Here is a 14,229-nt window from a genome sequence, read left to right as displayed (position 1 = left end):
AGCAATGTACCAATCATGCAAATTCATTTGCACAGAATTTATGTGCGGTTTGCATTAGAATGTGATAAATGAGCACTGATTTTTCTATGAGTGATAATGGGAACTGCAGAAGCTGGAGAATCCAAGATAACAAAGTGTGGAGCTGGATGAACACAGCAGGCCAAACTGCCGATGAAGGGTCTAGGCCCGAAATGTCAGCTTTTGTGCTACTGATTTTTCGATGCCTTTTTCAGCGTTTAGTGAATTTTGCTCTTGCAGTGTAGTCACGTTGAATAGTAGGAAGGCTGAGAATGTTGTTTTACCACTTGCTAGGCTCTGTTTTCTCTCCTGCCCTGTTTGACTTAAACACTGAGTTTTATGTGCTTAATAAAGATATGAAAGTTGGAAAAGAATAGCCTGTAGGCAGTCTGCAAAAACTGCTGCAGGTAGCCTATCTAGATGATTGGAGATGGAAAGAATTGATACTTACTCTGGACTTATTCTATCAAGGCCCTTAATTTTCATAGTACGTGCTTAACGTACTTCAAACCACACAGGAAATGTGTGGTGTACAATGATCTATGAGTTGTACGTCCTTTTTGCTTAAAAAGTGATGTGTTTGACAGATCTGAATCATTCAGTTTCCTAAACTTGTACTTAAAGTGAGGAAATGTCTTGGGGGTGGGAAGCATGTTTTGTTCAGACTATTCCCCCAATGTCTATAATAAAATTTTTATTGGAACAGAATGGAGAACCTGAATTTCCTGCAGCACTCTCACCCAACAAGTGAATCTTTGTTCCTTCAGGGCATTACTTCAATAAGAGGAAGGAACTGTTTGCATCACAAAGTGGCAGTTTTTTTTCGCTTTGTGTTTATCAAGCTCAAGGATGTTAGTATGAGGCAATTACACATATCAGTTTTGGGCATCGACTCACCAGCACACTCCAAATTTAGTTACAGGTTAAATGAAGCTCAGGCTGCTTTTACCAATGGCTGGATATTTGTAACCACCTCACTCTCAGTACAGCACTCCTACTGCGTGAATGTAATACTCGCCATTGAAATTTCTTGGAGTGAGACTGCTGATCAATTTAATTATGATGTTTGTAACTTAGGAAAATATAAGACATCAGAACAAGGATAGGCTATTCTGCCCTTCGACCTGCTCCATGATTGAAGATGATCACGCTGACTTGGTATGTTTCTGTCTGCATCCCATAACTCCCAGTACCCTTGACTTTCACATATCTCTCCAGCTCATAGACGACACAGTGTGGAGCTGGACGAGCATAGCAGGCCAGGCGGCATCAGAGGAGCAGGAAAGTTGACATTTTGGGTTGGGACCCTTCTTCAGAAATCTCTTTCTGATGAAGGGCCTAGGCCTGAAATGTCAGCTTTCCTGCTCCTCTGATGCTCCCTGGTCTGCTGTGCTCGTCCAGCTCCACACTGTTGTCTCTGACTCCAGCGTCAGCAGTTCTTACTGTCTGTGATCTGTCCAGCTCAACCTTGAGTTGAAATAACTTCACAGAGGCTGGCGTACCATCACCAATCATCCTTTATTTATATGTGGCAAGTTCTTAACACTGATCCAGCTCCCAGTGAACAAAGAACACCTCAGCTCAGGAACAGGTCCTTCGGCCCTCCAAGCCTGCACCAACACATTTTACCTTTCTGTACTAAAGCTGCCTTTATTTACAGGCTTTGTATCCTCTTTTCCCTTCCTGTTCATCCATATGCTTCTTGAATGCTGTTGTGTCTGTTTCCAACACCTCCTCTAGCAGCACATTCCAGGCACTCGCTACCCTTTGTGTCAAAATCTTGCCTCACACATCTCTTTTAAACTTGCCTCCTCACACTTTGAACCTGTGTCTCCTAGTAATTCACCCTCCACCCTGGGAACACTCCTGATACTTTCCACTGTATCCATGCCATTCACAAGCTTTTATTTAAACTTCTATAATCTCCCATGCAATCCCCTCCCCCTCTCTGTTTAATCTCTTGCATTTCAGTGTAAACAAACCCAGCCTATCCAACTTTGCTTCATAGCCAATATTCCCCATACCAGGCAACATCCTGGTAAACCTTTTCTGTACCCTCTCCTTCTGGTAATATGGTGAATAGAACCTCTGACATTCCTGTTTGTATCTGTCAGCTAGGGCTCCCTGATTAGACCAAGTTAACAGCTGCGATCAAGAATCTCAAATTCTGTGAGGTCCACCTGGCTGATCTTGTTACAATCATTACAGAATAAATATATTCACCCAGCTTATACAGTTTCTCTCAGTTACACTAAACATCCCCTCCCCCCACACCTCCCTCACCCCTCCTTATAATCAACGCCAGATGTTTATCCTGGAGCAAATTAGAACTCTTTCTAAGTCTGTATTTTAGGAAAAAAGTCTTACTTGTCTCCCTACTTCAATGTATTCACACATGAACAAGTCTGTGTGAACTCCTTCTAACTTGTTCTTTTATACTTTGCAACAACTTTAAATTGATTACTTTGTTGTCATTGATTATTCCCTGCATATCGTAGGTCATGGAATTTGATAAATTGGAGAGAGCCATCTTTTAAAATATTGTATGAGTTTTTTTTGCTTTCTCTGTTCTCTTGCAGGTATTTACTGTTCTCCAATCTTGTGTAAATTTTAGCACAATTTTATTTGGACCTATGCCCTGGTTGAGATGCCAAAACCATGTAGAATTTATACAGTGAACGTACAGATGAAATTTTAAACCAGCTTTTAGTCTGAGATGTATTTGAATCATAGCAATGAAAGGGTGACTTGCACAAATCCAATGATTAATTGATGCGAAGTACAATTTTAACCTTGTCAGGGAGCTAATTTATAGTTTTGTTAACCTGGAAGAGCAACCATTGGCCAGATAGTTCCCTGGGATTTCGAGTAGCTTCAGATGAATTGACAAACCTGTCTGAAACTGCATCTTCCTCTGATGTGAGTGGAGTGTAGGAGTTCTTACACGTCAGTGGTGGTATGGAAGAAAAGAGGCAATAAAAGTGGCAGTGAAAATTATATTTAGATTTTGGAACACTGATTGAAACAACTGTTTTCCCTACAATATTCCTTACAATTTAAATGAAATTCAAAATGTTCATACTTTTTTTCTGAAGTGTGAAAACAGAAGGTTTTGGTAATAATTAACAAAGCAGGCAGCATTTGGTACAAGGTAATCAAACATTTCTTCATTTTGTCAAAGAGAGTTATAGCTGGAGAAACTCAGCAGGTCTGGCAGCAGATAAAATAGTCAGCTTCTCGAGTCCAATAACCTTATTCAGAACTATTACCGTTTTTTACTCATTGCAAATGCAGCGCACTGCCGAGCATTTTGTGTTTTTATTTCCAGCATCTGCAGTATCCTGCTTATTGATTTTAGTATGATTCAAGGATTGTGATTTTTCTTGACATCATATTTGCAAAACAAAATACAAGGTTTCTATGTTGTGCGGCTCTTATGAACAGAGGAGAAAGTTGCTGATGTACAACTTGAATACTGTTCATCATGAAACTAATTGAATGCATACATACTTGTAGATTTGATTGAATCAGACCTTGGTTTAATCTAAGAGTACAGTGCTGTCAAAATATTCTGTCCAAAAATAGTAGTGAGACTTTAAACTAAACAGTGCATGTGTATTAAATTAGTTTCGCTCGTGGAAAGTGAAAAGCAATTACAGCAATTATGACAGATGTGGTTGTATCCATGTGTTCGGGGAAAAAAAATCGATATGGCACAGCCTTTTAGGATTCCATTCTGGGATGTTGACAAAGTATTTTCTGCTCATAACTGGGTCTGAGGGTGTTTCAGTAATATGCTGTGAGGTGTTAAGATTCATGCCTTAATAGCTTTATCCATATCCCCTCTAAATTCAACATGTGATTACTGCAGTGTAATAGTGTCAGTTACTACTGTAGTGAACTGTAAGAAAAATAAAGTAGTTGGGTCTCCACAGATATTACCAGACCTGCTGAGATTCCCCAGTATTCTGTGTGTATGTTTGCTTTTTTTCAGATTTTCACCACCAGTGATGCTTTGTTTTTTATTAAAGTATTTGGGAATTCTTTTTGAAGCACTGTTAGAATCTGAAGGTTAATAGTATTTTTATCAGAAAAATATCAGAAAATACCATTATCATTATATTGTTGTATGCTAAACTCATTTCCTATTATGCCATTCAGTGTTAATGAGAATTTAATATTGGCTGCACTTAATGAGTTGTCTGAAAGTGTTTCATGTAATGCAAGTGATGAAGCTCCTTCCTGTCATCAAACCATATTGATGAAGTGATGGATCTAATATTTTTGAGCAAATTTCTTTAATCACACCTCCTAAAATGAGAGAAACATGTAAAAAAATTCAAAGAATCTGACATGAAAATCATAAGCTGCAGTTTTCCAGACATAAAGGCTAATATAGCTTGACAGTTTAAACCTAATCAATGGCTTATTTAATCTTCAATAGGGTAGAGGTCTTTGTAAAAACTGTAATACTGCATTTGAAAATTGTTTTATTTTTTAAAGAAATCTGCTTGTTATCCCCAAATGTGCTAAAAGAAAATCTGGGCTCGCATCAGCAATTGGCTGAAACAGTTACTTCCTTTATAAAATAAATCTTAACTTGCGTGTCTCCGCTTCATTGCTCACCCATGTTCTTTCCCCCTACTATGGAGTATCAATTATCATCTTTGGAAATATGGCCTTGGCAGTTAACACATCAGTTCATTTTCTTTTACTAACTTAAGGCCTCTCTCTGGTCTATCCAGCTGTCTGTCCTACACCATTGTGGTGCACTGTGCATTGTGCTATAGGTGCTAATCCTAAGATTTTCAATGATCAATTTAATCATTTCACTCAAAGACCATTTATTCTTTCTGTGCAGTCAGGTTGCTGTAAATTACTACTTGGCCACCTATTGGTCACTCCATCATAAACGGGTGAATATTACAATATAGTTATACTCGTTTTTTCACAAAAATTATTTCAAAAGGAAATATACTTCTCTATATTCCATGTTGATACAAATATTCTTCATGTATTGCATATTCTAAAAGGAAGTTAGCTTCTAAACCCATGATTTTATTAATGTTCATGTTTGAGAGTGGTAGTGTTAACCTTATGCTAACTTTGTACTTTTACAGTTCCGCTTCCTGTAGTGTGTCTCCAAGAAGTTTTGTAGTTTCTCAGCTGATTAGCTAGTTTGGTTAAGCACCACAGTGTGTAATTATATAATGTGCAGGAGACTGTTCACATAGCTTGAGTGATTCCTGATCCAATAAGACTGACCTTTGAAGAATACCAATTAGAAGAAAGCTGCATGGGAAAGATTGAAAGATGATCTCTGACTTCCTTTGAAAGCTGTTGATTTGCTCAGTAACTGAGCAATGTGCAGGCTACAGAGTTCCTAGAACCTCTCCCTGATCTGTTTGATGTCAGCCAGTCACTAAACTGCTACAGGAATTAGGGAAGGGAAGGAAGCAAAACATTAGCAAAAAATCCCTATGATCATACGTTTTCCTTTTGCCATCAGTTTTCTGTATTTTCAGTCTATTTGATTATTGTGGCATGTGGTTTAATTAGCCTCCAAGCACACACACTTCTGCTGTACTTTGTGGAGAGTGCTGATAGCAACACCATGGAAAGATTTTCAAGATAACTTTGGGACTGAGGGAGAGGGTAAGCAGGTTCTCAGATGTGGACAGTAAGGACCTGAATGGAGAAGGTTCTGAGGAGTAGGGATATCCTGTAACCATGCAGGATTGGGTACCAGCTTAGCATTTGTTCATCTCTCAGCAGGTGGTACTCTGCCTGGCCTCATTAACCAATGTTATTCTTCTGCTTTGATGGTCTGTGTTGCTATTTTCCTGTGTTCACGTCATCCATCCCTACTTTCTTCAGACCCAATGGGAGCCCATAGCCAGCTAACCACATCCATTCACTTCCTTTCCATCTGACTCACAAATAGCACATCATTCACTGTTTTTGGTGAACTTCTAGAAATTTCTGGAATAGGTGGTGTGCGTCATTAAGAATTCAAGAGCACTGTCATAGAGTGTCTTCCGATGTGTCACAGTGGTTCTTTTGGACCTTCACCAGACAGGTCACAAGGCAAGCTGAGATACCTTTTAATACCACTGATAGTCTTCAGAAATACCCTGTTCAGTTCAGTTCTAATGGCCACTGTTGGAAGAGACAGTTAATTGAGCTATGGCCAATCAAAATGTAATGCATCTGTTTAAATGAGAAATGGGCGCTTTGATTGCTAATCAGACTCTTTTAAACTTCACCCAGACATTAGTGGTACTGAGCTCAGCCCCATCATGTTCATTTTGGGGCTGCTCAGCTCTAGTGAAGATTACACAGCCCATGAAATGAAATCAGATGCAAAATTTAAAAACCTGGATCAAGATTTAACTTCAGTATGTTGATTTGTTAGAAATGTACAGTTTGTTAAATTAAAATATTTGTGTTGTGCAGTCTTTGTTAAGAAACATGCATTGGCTCAGAATGATCTAAACTACCCTATCAGTCAATTGACTAGAAGTTTGTATACATCACCTATTTGAAATAGTATGAATTGACAACATACTGTAATGCAGTATGCAGTTGACTGTAGTTTGCCCTAATTTCGGAGTCAACCAATTAGAAATGTAATCATTCATTAACTGTGAAGTAGTCAGTGAAACTAAACAATTCAGGCAGCTGGTGATACTGTCTGCTGTTAAGTATCATTGCAACATCACAAAAATGTAATTTCCATCTTGAGCGTGGTATTTGGAATGTTAATGGACAGGACTTTATAAAATTGTCAAAGTTTACTAAACAGGCCAAATCTTGTAAAAGGCGAAATGAAATCCAAAATGCAAATTTTGAAAAAAGATAAGTCAACTTTTGTTCACATTTAGAGGGGCTTGAGAATAAATAGTTTGAGTATAAAATCAATTATTCCATTAGCTGTTAAAAACTTAGGACTTAATAAATGTAAGCTTCAGAAAGTTAGTTCTACATAGCACATGGAAATTTATAGTATTCCCTCAAGGTTCCTCCTGTAGATCATACTCCTTCTTGGAGCATTACAGAGAGAATGCCCTCTGGCTTTAATTAAATGTTTTATATTGCTTGCTGAACCCATTTTATTTTTTGATTGTTTATAATTTGGCTAAAGTGATTGACTTCAGCTTGCAACACAGAGGATGCCTTATGGCTATTCTTCCACCCATCTGTTCCTAATTGTGTTCATCCTGCATCACCAATCATTTCCTGCAAAGAACAGGTCTCCTTTGTTGTTTAGTTTAATTATGTTAACATTATGGCGCAGATGCCGTAACTGCTTGTACTAACTTAGCGCATAAATTAGGTTAGTGAAAGTCTGCCATTTGTTTTTTCCTGTCAACAGTGAAATGATGACATGAGCACTTTTTTAGGGGATGGGTTGTGTGAATCAGATTGATTGCACCTCTTTCAGCAGCTCGTTATATGATTTTAGACACGATTGATGCACAGCTGACAAGTTCTGAATTTGCAGAGGAACACTGCCAGAAAGAAATTGGAAACAAAAATACAATGTCACTTTTCCTGACCTGATATGAAGAGGGTGATTTTTGGCAATGAGAGGCATTGATTCAGCTACTAGTAATGAATGCATCTGCCCTGATTGTGTAATTTCCATTTGGATTTGGTAAAGGTTGCCATGAATTAATGCACTGGGCTGTAGTTCATTTGAAATGATGGACGAGAATTTGCAGTGATGTCTTCAGTGTATCTGTATCCTTCAGCTCTTGAACATGTTGTCTACATTTCATTTTCTGAAATTGCATAGTGATAATATCATAGGAGGGAAATGGGTATTTGGGATTTCAGATAGGTCAACAAACAAACAGGGTCTCTCCTAAGCAAATTAACTTTTATGATGGAAACGGGAAGATAATGAAGGAATGGGAGATAAAATGAATTCATCCCCTTTAAATACGAAATTGGGATCAGGAAGTGCAATGGAGGAGAAAAAGATTGGATTAAGGAAAAGCAAAGAAATAATAGGCAAGGAATTTCACGTGTGAATTTGCTCTGTGCCTGAAGTTATGGGATTGTTTATCCATTTTAAAAAAAAAACTAGCAAGACCGATTAGAATTACCAGTATTTTGACAGCTAGTCTTGGTGCAGTGAATTGTTAACTGAGTTGAAAAGGACAATTTGTGAAGATGATTCATTTGACTCCTCTTGCCGGCTAAGAGATAAATGCCACTAATGGCCTGAAACTCTCTGAAGAAAATAACAGCACTTATAACGATACACACCATTATTAACATGCAAACTGGTTGACAAGCTTTGAATTGAGGGATACTGTGAATTGTAAATCTCCCAGATTTGTCGCTCAGCTTGCAATTGACGCCATTTTCATTGCGCAAACGGAAACTCTCTAACATTATTATTTTTCAGAATGTGCGGAAATTGCACATTTAATTGTTGAATAAAACCTAAAAGCCTCGTCTGGTGATTGATAGAGTAAATACTTTTAATATTTGGCAAAATCAATCAGTGTTCTTAGCCCAGAAATTGAATATTTTGAATATTTGTAATTCAGCCCTTTGAATATTGAGTAATTGTTGCCGTATTTAATTGTTATAGCAACCTTCTCTCTTGCTTGCATTTTCTCATTTTCTCTTGAATTTACACAATGTCAATCCCATCTCCTTCCCACTCCTTCCTGCCTGTCTCTGTGGTTTATTAGGATACGTCACTGAGGTCTCTGCTGACCTTGTTACCATTTGCTCCTGCTACCAGCAAGTTGTTTGCTTAAATCAAATAGTTTTGACCTTTAAAGATGCAGGAGAGAGTTGGTTGAACTAGACTGCCATTCCAGGACTTTCTGACTCAGTTTATTTATATCCTTTAGAATATAATTATCATTGATAAACTGGTTTACATATTCCAAATCTTTGTGATCTGTAAACATTCTTCATGTATGTACGTATCTGACTATTCCACACACAGATTGCACAATTGGCATTATTGATCAGAACTTGAGGTTTGAAACGTGCATCTATTGTAGAATTGTTTATCTGTTAGTCAAAGTAACAGAATTACTTACTTAAGTAATCAGTTAGGGTCCATCAGATTTCCTGCAAAGAAGCGCAGTTTGGAGGCTCTTTGAACAAAATCTTAGTGACCCTGTCTCTGAGCCAGAAGATCTGAGGTTACGATCCTAATCTAAATGTGATCCTAATGTACTCAAGTAGCTTGAGGATCAACTTGTTAGTCCTGCCAATGTATGTCAATGGCATGTGATAAAAGTGGAAGAGGTTTCTGGTCAGCCAATTGACAGAAGAAATGTAGAGTATCTCATCACTATGTGTTGGCATGAGGCATACATGCCAAGTTGCAGGTTCCCAATATTAACTTGGACCCATTTGGGACGGAGGAGAGCGGTGGCCTTAGTGATGGTTGGTTAGGGTCTTTGGATCAGATTGATGCCAGCAGCTCAGGGTTTGATCTCTGTTTTGACTGGGTGAATTCTGGATGTTCCCTCCTTACCCCTCCCTGGATGTATGTTGTGATGCTGTGGGTTAGACGTAGCTTTAGCAGAGAATGTAAGGAGGGAAGTAAGAAAACCATCCGGATCAGTCTGCGAGCAGAGGTACTTTTTAAACCCAGCCTGGATTATGCTGCTTTTCTAAAACTGATTCCCTGTGGAGTTTCAGATTAACAATCTGTAATTGAAATCTGCCATTGTTCCCATGCACTTTTTTTTAAGAAGAAAGCCCTGTGAAAATATTGTTTATTTTTTCCAATTCCTGATTAACTTAATTTATTTGATCATTTCCATTACTATAATGTCACGAGGGGGCATAGCTTTAAATTGAGGGGTGAAAGATATAGGACAGATGTCAGAGGTGGTTTCTTTACTCAGAGAGTAGTAAGGGAATGGAACACTTTGCCTGCAATGGTAGTAGATTCGCCAACTTTAAGTACATTTAAGTCATCATTGGATAAGCACATGGACGTACATGGAATAGTGTAGGTTAGATGGGCTTGAGATCGGTATGACAGGTCGGCACAACATCGAGGGGCGAAGGGCCTGTACTGTGCTGTAATGTTCTATGTTCTATGTTTATTAACTTTGCAGAGCGCAGTGCTTTGCAAATGATTTGAAATGAAGACATAAATGTGTATGACATTTCTTGTTCAGATGTGCATAATAACCAGTTAGATTTTTAATTGCTATTTATTCATAGGGCAAAATGGCAAGTTACGAAAATTGAAGCAAGTAGGGATGGACCATAAATATTCCTTCTCAGAGTAGTAGATGTGTGAAACGTGTGCATTGTGTGTATGTATCAGTTCTTTATTGATCGTAGAACATAGAACATTACAGCACAGTACAGGTCCTTCGGCCCTCGATGTTGTGCCGATCTGTCATACCGATCTGAAGCCCATCTAACCTACACTATTCCATGTACATCCATATGCTTGTCCAATGATGACTTAAATGTACTTAAAGTTGGCAAATCTACAACTGTTGCAGGTAAAGCGTTCCATACCCTTACTAGTCTCTGAGTAAAGAAACTACCTCTGACATCTGTCCTATATCTTTCCCCCCTCAATTTAAAGCTATGCCCCCTCGTGCTCGCCGTCACCATCCTATCCACTGTATCTAACCCTCTGATTATCTTATATGTCTCAATTAAGTCACCTCTCAACCTTCTTCTCTCTAACAAAAACAGTCTCTAGTCCCTTAGCCTTTCCTCGTAAGACCTTCCTTCCATACCAGGCAACATCCTAGTAAATCTCCTCTGCATCCTTTCCAAAGCTTCCACATCCTTCTTATAATGCGGTGACCAGAACTGTACGCAATGCTCCAAGTGCGGCCGCACCAGAGTTTTGTACTGCTGCAGCATAACCTCATGGTTCCGGAACTCGATCCCTCTATTAATAAAAGCTAAAACACTGTATGCCTTCTTAACAACCCTGTCAACCTGGGTGGCAACTTTCAAGGATCTGTGTACATGGACACCGAGATCTCTCTGCTCATCTACACTACCAAGAATCTTACCATTAGCCCAGTACTTTGCATTCCGGTTACTCCTACCCAAGTGCATCACCTCACACTTGTCCGCATTAAACTCCATTTGCCACCTCGCAGCCCAGCTCTGCAGCTTATCTATGTCTCTCTGTAACCTATAGCATCCTTCGTCACTATCCACAACTCCACCGACCTTAGTGTTGTCTGCAAATTTACTAACCCATCCTTATCCGCCCTCATCCAGGTCATTTATAAAAATGACAAACAGCAGTGGACCCAACACCGACCCTTGCGGTACACCACTAGTAACTGGTCTTCAGGATGAACATTTCCCATCCTCTGTCTTCCACCAACTACCACCCTCTGTCTTCTTTCAGCAAGCCAATTTCTGATCCAAACTGCTGTATCTCCCACAATTCCATCCTTCCGCATTTTGTACAATAGCCTATTGTGGGGAACCTTATCGAACGCTTTGCTGAAATCCATATACACCACATCAACCGGTTTACTCTATCTACCTGTTTGGTCACCTTCTCAAAGAACTCAAGGTTTGTGAGGCACGACCTACCCTTCACAAAACCGTGCTGACTATCCCTAATCAAATTATTCTTTTCTAGATGATTATAAATCCTATCTCTCATAACCTTTTCCAACAATTTAGCAACAACTGAGGTAAGGCTCACTGGTCTGTAATTACCAGGGTTGTCTCTACTCCTCTTCTTGAACAGGGGAACCACATTTGCTATCCTCCAGTCATCTGGCACTATTCCTGTAGACAATGACGAGTTAAAGATCAATGCCAAAAGCTCAGCAATCTCCTCCCTGGCTTCCCAGAGGATCCGAGGATAAATCCCATCCGGCCCAGGGGACTTATCTATTTTCACACTCTGTAGGACTTCTAATACCTCTTCCTTGTGAACCTCAATCCCACCAGTCAAGTAGCCTGTATCTCCGTATTCTCCTCGACAACATTGTCGTTTTCTAGAATGAATACTGTTGAAAAATATTCATTCAGTGCTTCCCCTATCTCCTCTGACTCCACACACAACTTCCCACTACTATCCTTGATTGGCCCTAATCTTACACTCGTCATTCTTTTATTCCTTAAATAGCTATAGAAAGCCTTAGGCTTTGCCCTGATCCTATCCACCAACAACTTCTCATGTCTCCTCCTGGCTCTTCTGAGCTCTCTCTCTTTAGGTCTTTCCTGGCTACCTCGTAACCCTCAAGCGCCCTAACTGAGCTTTCACATCTCATCCTAACATAAGAGATAATGGGAACTGCAGATGCTGGAGAATCCAAGATAACAAAGTGTGGAGCTGGACGAACACAGCAGGCCAAGCAGCATCTCAGGAGCACAAAAGCTGACGTTTCAGGCCTAGACCCTTCATCAGAGCTCTGATAAAGTGTCTAGGCCCGAAACGTCAGCTTTTGTGCTCCTGAGATGCTGCTTGGCCTGCTGTGTTCGTCCAGCTCCACACTTTGTCATCCTCACCAGCCTTCTTCTTCCTCTTGACCAGAGATTCCACTTCCTTCGTAAACCACGGCTCCCGCGCTCTACAGCTTCCTCCTGCCTGACAGGTACAAACTTATCTAGGACACACAGGAGCTTTTCCTTGAATAAGCTCCACATTTCTAATGTGCCCATTCCCTGCAGTTTCCTTCCCCATCCTATGCTCCCTAAATCTTGCCTAATCTCATCGTAATTGCCTTTCCCCCAGCTATAACTCTTGCCCAGTGGCATACACCTATCCCTTTCCATCACTAAAGTAAACATAACAGAATTGTGCTTGGTATCACAAAAGTGCTCACCTGCTTCCAAATCTAACACCTGGCCGCGCTCATTGCCCAGTACCAAATCAAACTTTTTTAAAAACGAAAAGACAAATATCTTTGCAAATGCTGGTATGAAACTTTAGGAATTAAGAATAACATACATCCTTATCAGTCCCAAAAGATTAAATCAGATCAAAACTACTGAATACTTTTTTCTGTTTGTTTTTTGTCCATCTACAGCTTGTATCTGTACAAAAATGTATGAGAAGCAGTCAGGAATGTGCACTTTGATTGAGATGAAGAGCTGGGTCCTCATGCTGTGAACTTTCACACACTTGGGATTCCAGTCAGCCCTGAAAAAGATTGGAATGACTTGGGACAAATGCACTGTATTTGCCTAATCATGAAACTTCTTTGGCATCTTGCGGATAGCACAGCAATATATTCCTTGATGACAAAGTACACTCAGACAAGGAAATGTTGCAGAAGTGACCTGGTGTGCCTCAGGCCACTCTTGCAGTGCTTCTTGCTTCTGAACCAGATTTCAAGGTGCTCGGAAAATTCTGGTCAATGTTTCCGGCTCTGAAAGGTCTCAGGATGATACTTACCAATGAAACAAGGTGTCAAATGAGTCGGGAAAAAAATATTTGGTTGTGGAAACATCTTTTTGTGAAATAAATTGGAGTGAGACATTTTGAGTAAACGATGGAAACTGAACAGTTGATAACTGAGATAAAGTAAAGAATGATGCAATACAAAGTTTAAAAAAGAAGTAGGTAATTTTAAGGTGCCCCTCAAATATGCCATTAAAACTGTTCATCTGGTCACCTACTATATGTGGACTGCAGATTTCTACAGAAATTGGCTTGAGAATGCTATAATCAAGCATGTAAAAACACAATGCTGGAGAGCCACAGCAGGTCTAGCATGATCTTTGGAGAGAGGAATAAGTTGATGTTTTGAGTCCAATGAGACTTTTCACGTCCTATCGGATTTGATACATTAATTCTGTTTCAGTCTGTACAGATGCTGCCAGACTCGTTGAGTTTCTCCAGCACTTGCTATTTTTATTCAAGATCCCTAGTATCTACATGGTATAAAAGCAGTGTGTCCAGAGCAACTCGGGCAGGCATGTTTATACCATGGTTTCATTCCAATTATGCTGTAATGCTCAAGGACATCAAGGAGTCTATCGTTCTATTGTTTGGCTTCTGCAGTGTGCCATAGAGAGCACAGCAGAAATGCGTGGCGAGGATTACAGCTAGGCTTATGGCAACTTTCGTTTGTAGAATCACAGCTCATTCTTACCTGAGTTTCCACTTGATTTTCCAAAGGAACATTGTCCCTTCATTGCGCTTGTATATGTCATTGAATTGAGCAAGAGAATGTTATTGAAGTAGCAAAACCTGCCTGTGGCCTTCAGTGGTTTATAACT

The sequence above is a fragment of the Stegostoma tigrinum genome, chromosome 3 (genome assembly GCF_030684315.1).
Source record: "Stegostoma tigrinum isolate sSteTig4 chromosome 3, sSteTig4.hap1, whole genome shotgun sequence".
NCBI lineage: Eukaryota > Metazoa > Chordata > Chondrichthyes > Orectolobiformes > Stegostomatidae > Stegostoma > Stegostoma tigrinum.
This window is presented reverse-complemented; position numbering follows the sequence as displayed.